Genomic DNA, 6,741 nt, shown 5'->3' with positions numbered 1-6,741 from the left:
TTTAAAAATTGCTTACATATGAAAAGAAAATTATATCTGATATAATTGTTATTGTAAGTTATTTTGGTCCAAGTAAGAAGCGTTGAGATAGAATAGAGGAAGAAAACACTAGTGACTATTTGAAACATCTCAGGGAAAAGGCATACTGTAGAACATTAATTAAGCTTTTGTTAAATATATACTATATGTAGAGTGATAGATATAGAGGAAAGCACCATGATACTGTCCAGTGGGCAGGATAAGATAAAAGGTACATGATGATGGCAAATTATTATTTTTTTCAGATTCTTTTTTTTAATAACTTTTTATTGACAGAACCCATGCCAGGGTAATTTTTTACAACATGATCCCTTGCACTCACTTCTGTTCCGATTTTTTCCCTTCCTCCCTCCACCCCCTCCCCCAGATGGCAAGCAGTCCTATGCATGTTAAATAGGTTACAGTAGACCTTGGATACAATATATGTGTGCAGAACCAAATAGTTCTCTTGTTGCTCTGGGAGAATTGGATTTAGAAGGTATAAATAACCTGGGAAGAAGAACAAAAATGCAAGCAGTTTACATTCATTTCCTAGTGTTCTTTCTTTGGGTGTAGCTGCTTCTGTCCATCCTTGATCAATTGAAACTGAGCTAGATCTTCTCTTTGTCAAAGAAATCCACTTCCATCAGAATACATCCTCATACAGTATTGTTGTTGAGGTATATAATGATTTCCTGGCTCTGCTCATTTCGCTCAGCATCAGTTCATGTAGGTCTCGCCAATCCTCTCTGTATTGGTCCTGTTGGTCATTTCTTACAGAACGATAATATTCCATAACATTCATATACCACAATTTACTCAACCATTCTCCAGTTGATGGGCATCCATTCATTTTCCAGCTTCTGGCCACTACAAACAGGGCTGCCACAAACATTTTGGCACATACAGGTCCCTTTCCCTTTTTTAGTATCTCTTTGGGGTATAAGCCCAGTAGAGACACTGCTGGATCAAAGGGTATGCACAGTTTGATAACTTTTTGGGCATAGTTCCAAATTGCTCTCCAGAATGGCTGGATGTGTTCACAATTCCACCAACAATGTATCAGTGTCCCTGTTTTCCCACATCCCCTCCAACATTCCGCATTATCTTTCCCTGTCATTCTAGCCAATCTGACAGGTGTGTAGTGGTATCTCAGAGTTTTCTTAATTTGCATTTCTCTGATCAATAGTGATTTGGAACACTCTTTCACATGAGTAGTAATAGTTTCAATTTCATCATCTGAAAATTGTCTGTTCATATCCTTTGACCATTTATCAATTGGAGAATGGCTTGATTTCTTATAAATTAGAGTCAATTCTCTATATATTTTGGAAATGAGTCCTTTATTAGAACCTTTGATTGTAAAAATGTTTTCCCAGTTTATTGTTTCCCTTCTAATCTTGCCTGCATTAGTTTTGTTTGTACAAAAACTTTTCAATTTGATATAATCAAAATTTTCTATTTTGTAGTCAATAGTGATTTCTAGTTCTTCTTTGGTCATAAATTCCTTCCTCTTCCACAGGTCTGAGAGGTAAACTATCCTATGCTCTTCCAATTTATTTATAATCTCATTCTTTATGCCTAAATCATGAACCCATTTTGACCTTATCTAGGTGTACAGTGTTAAGTGTGGATGGCAAATTATTAATGTAGATATCACAGACTGCCTATGAAACATGTATAAACTTAATGGACAGCTACTAGAACCCATTGTTAATGCCCTAAGGGAAAATTTGTGAAGTTTAAGAAGGGTCTTGTTCATTGACATCCCTTTTTCGTATAAGTTAATAGCATAAGCAAGAATATTTTTATTTAACACTATAAACTTTCTCTCTGATGAATATGCTACTACTGATGTTGAACACCATGTTAATGTTTAGTATCAGCCCTTTAAAAGGCTATGTAATATCCACTATATATAAAAACAGGAAAAAAACGGATGCATTTCCACTTTTAATTTTAGGATGATCACTTCTGATCAGCCTACAAAACTAAGCCTTATACACTTCCAGATTTGGAGAAAGGAGGCTGATGGAAATTTTCTGTTTGTTTTTGTTTATATGAAAAACTAGGCAGAGTATCAGGTTTAGCCAATGTACACACATTAACCTGTTAAAATTATATGTCAAATATATAACAAATATATAACCACATTCATAGTTGAAAAAACATATGTAGTAATCTACATATAATATATGTTATGTCTAATATAAGCATTGGCCCATGTCTTCAAAGTTTAAAATAAATAGGATAGTGCTTAGATTTCATTGGTTTGAAGAATTTCCACATGGGGAAATGACCTCTACCAATGCATGTCAGCAACTTTTCTGCAATTTATAGTCTCAGAAATTTGCTTAGAAAATTGAGAATTTAAGTGACTTGTCTCATTTCATGTAGTATGTATCAGACGTGGAGCTCAATCTTGGGTTTTTTATTTTGGAAAAAAGTTTCCTATTCATCACATCGTATGACCTTTCAAAAAGAAATGAAGAGGTGAGTCTAGGGAAGGGATAGTAAAAATTAAAACTAATTAGACTCACACTACTTTTATTTTCTCTTCCTTTTTGCTAGGTTTCCATTTTGCATAGGAATGTTTTGGGAAGTATGGTAGGAGGAGACTAAAAGGTGTTTGCTTTCTGAATTTAGGGAAAAAAAACACTGAAATTAGTGTTAGAAAAATATCAGGTGGAAGGTAGAGGAGAGTATGGCACTAATGAAGATGCTAAAATCTAACATGTTTTCAATTCTAACAATTTCTATGGTCTACTGATTGCTAAACACTATTTGTAAGACCATATTGTGTATAAATATGAGTATATATACAAATATGAATAAGAAGTGATCTAAAATATGAAGTAAATAACCTTTGTATCAGAAGTTCTCAGATAACAGGAAGGGCCCAGGTACAATTTAGGGGATTTCTCAATCCTCTGCCTCACCTCACATACCCCATCAGGAAGCTCTGGGAAACTGCAGTGCTCTTAGCAACTCACTCTTGCAAGCACACAGTTTATAAAACTCAAGGAAGAAATGGTGTACTGTCAAAATAAAGAAAACATATTAGAATTTAGTAGCAGAGATTGTAGAAAATGAAAATACCTTCTAATGAGCAACTCTCTCCTTAAAAAGTTCTATAAAAGACTTAGTCAGATTTAAGTCCTTAGAAGAACTCATAGGAAGCAACACTTCTTTCAGGTTTTTGTTTGTTTTAATTTTTTGGAAAGCATTTCCTTTTGAAATTCTATATAGTACCCAATAGGTTATGTTGGCCATGTATTTTGCCAAGTAAATCCTCAAGCACCACTCCCCCTCCCCTATTCTATTCAAGAAGTTCCTTCCCAGTCATGTATCCCTTTCCATCACTGCTGAAAGAAACATCCCATAGTTTTCTTATCTCTGCAGAAGTTGTAGTTTTCCCTTTGCCCCAGTTCTTATGCAACGCCAGACAAAGGATCTCCAATCCGAACTTTTCTCTTTTATTGTTGATTCTCAATAACCTCTGGCCTAATAGAAGTTTGTATAGTGATTGGGAACATCTTGCCTTGTTTATCTTTAAAAGGGTCTTCATCACCAGCTCTCGGTTTAGATAGACTGATCTCTCCCTCAGGCAACTATTTGTCTTCCAGAGAAACAAATAGTCCTTTCAGTCTAGGAATTTGACAAAACACTTCAATTCTTCCTCAGTTGTCTCAAATATCCCAACTTTCCTTAATGGGAACTGAGGAATATTATTCATATTCTGGGTTTCTAATGGCACAGAGAGGAAAAGAGTAAGGGAGAAATGAACACCATGTGTGTATATGTACAAAATGTTCATCAAAATAAAAACCTAAAGGAGAGCAGAGATACACTTATACCATTATATTAAAACTGTCTTTTTAAACATTTATTTTATTTTCTATTAAAAAGAATTATTTTTTCTCTCCTGCCCTTACCACTAAGAAGAAGGAAGAAAAAAGAAAGGAAGGAAAGAAGGAAAAAGAAAGGAAGGAAGGAAAGAAAGAGAAAGAAAAAAACCCCAACTTTTGTAATTAATATGCATAATCAAACAAAAAAATTCCCACATTGGCCATCTCCATAATTATATGCACATGAAAACTTTCTCATCAAGTTACCAGAATCAACCAAGAACACCCCCCAAAACTGTTGTTTGAAAATCAACACAATGAAAACCTTTGTTTCATAGTACTAATCTGTACCCAGAAAACACAAGTCATTAATCACACTACTGTTTTTATTTTAACTAGATTGTTTCATTATTGCCTAATAATAACTGGGATTGAGGTGTGTTCAGACAAAAATTTAGAGTTTGTTTTTTTTTAAGTCAATTATTCAGTTAAAGGAAACAATAGCTTTTATATTATAAAGAAGACTAGACACCAATATAATTGAAAGAGTCAGCTACCCTGTTGACTTATAATAGACCATTATTAATATGCCCAGCTCAGGAGTTATTCTCATATTAAAAACCTGGATTCTGTGCATCACAGTTGAAGCTTGTAATGTGGCCACCCATTGATAGAAAGTGATCCTCACCAATCAAAAGAGAGGGATTTATATAATCCTTGGAATATGCTTCTATTTGAGAGGGGTCTCATTTATTCCCAAAATCAAGGCCTATATATATATATATATAAACATGCATTTAGACATATTTACCAACATAGAAATCTATTCTGGAAGATTACCTGATGAAGATCCAGATGGTATTCATTGGAAGGGACCAATAGCTTTTACTGGGCTATAGATGTCCTTTTCTAAAACCAAGCATTACTAATTGTTGAATCAAATGACATAGGAGATCTAGAGGAACAAATTGCGGGAATTTCATTTGCTGAAACTATCATCTGGGAATGTACTTCCATATTCCCTAGTTATCTTATCTAGCACTCTTTTATTTAGAATAAACTTGCATCAAGAAGCCAAAAATTATAGAGGAGAATTCTGGATTTTGGTTATCATAAAATTTTTGAGAAAGCTTGGGTAATTCTATTTAAAAGTAGAGTCAAAGATAAACTTGAAGGAAAAATAAACAAACCAAGAAATATAAGTGTTTTAGAGATTTGAACAATATCTCCTTCCCCCAATGAAGAGAGACAATCCATTTGCCTTGGTGATGAGGAGAATAGATTTAGATTGGGATGGTCCCAGGAGTAATATTACTCATTCTTAATTTGGAGTTGATAAGTCTCTTGACCAAGGACAGCTTATTCTCTACCTTTCCACACTTATGACTTAACCTTCCTCATCATACTTTTCAGTCTCAAGGCATCCAACCCACACCTCGCAACTATAGTCTTATGACATTTGCAGACATACCAAAAAAAAAAAAAAAAAATGTCTAAGGCATGACAGTGAAGCCCTTTAGTTGATATTTTGATCCATGATTATATTAAATGGGGCATGGTGAAAGATAGGAAGAAGATTCATGTGGAAGAGAAAGTGGTTGGGGGAAAAGGGAAAAGAAATATTACTTGAGGCAACCCTTGTTAAAACAGACTATATTATTCCTAACTCCACTCCCCATTTCCCTTATATAAACTTCCAATTCCATTAAAAATACACTATATTGATGTTTCTCATCTTTATATCATGTTCATTTCCCATCCATTTGTCCACCAATTCCATTTTGAAGGGAAGTTCAACCCAGCATTCTCCAAAAAATTAAATTCAAAGTCCCCCAGTATCACTGGGTTTTTTCCTAGCATAATTTGCTTCACATTCAATGACCCCAGACTTGTATATTAAACAGAAGAGTTGCAAATTGGAAAACTTAGGACGCAAGTCCAAACCTTGTACACATAGCATTCTTTCATGAATAGTTCAAGGCATAAATCAGCAGACTTTTTTCTGACTCAAACACTAAGATAAGTTTTAGAAATTTGCCCCATTTTTTTTAGCAGAGGGAATTATGCCAATATTTGAGGAATTGGCTAGAAGCCTTTTGGGAAAGTCCCAACATGGATCAGCCATCTCAACAACTAGTCACCCCAGAAATGATACATGAATTTTTATCTGGGTTTGGTAATGAAGTTGTTGATTCTGTTTAACAAGTTTTGCCTTAGATATTTGCTATGGGCATCTGAAGTCCTTTTATTGTTGTATGGAAGCAACAAATGGTGGTTCCTTTAAATTTTTACTGATGTTTTGCTTTTAAGTCTAAATAAATGCTCTCATTATGAATGGTATCAGTAAGAATAGAGAAGATACAATGTTCAGTGTAAATTATTCACTGTATCCTTTGAGCTCTTTCCAAGGGACTTCTTAATGTTAACAAGAATGTTAGATAATTGCAATTACTGAAGAGAAACACAAGTAGGGGCCATGGAAAAAGAAGAATTTTCCCAGTCACCCTTTTTGGTGACAAAACTTTTCTGATGAATCTAAAAAGTCTTTACAGGCTTTCTGGGGGAGAGAGAAAAGTTTCTGATTACCTTCTTGTTGGGACAATTTTCTTCCTTCAGGAAGGATCTGTTTTTATTGGTTTGTTTGTTTGATTTTTTTTCTCTCCCAAGACTGTATGAACAAGGATTATATTATAAGGAAATATAGAATAAATAATAATGCAGAAAGTTATATGGAAATACATTAAAGTAAGCCTTGTTATAGGTAAAACAAAGTACAGCAGTCACATGGAAAGGTTCAAACAATCTTTAGGCTTTCTCCCTATCCTTAATTCACTTGTATCCTCTCCTTTCCCCGACCCTGCTATTCCCAGGCAGA

Source organism: Sarcophilus harrisii, chromosome 2 (genome assembly GCF_902635505.1).
Source record: "Sarcophilus harrisii chromosome 2, mSarHar1.11, whole genome shotgun sequence".
Taxonomy (NCBI): Eukaryota; Metazoa; Chordata; class Mammalia; order Dasyuromorphia; family Dasyuridae; genus Sarcophilus; species Sarcophilus harrisii.
This window is presented reverse-complemented; position numbering follows the sequence as displayed.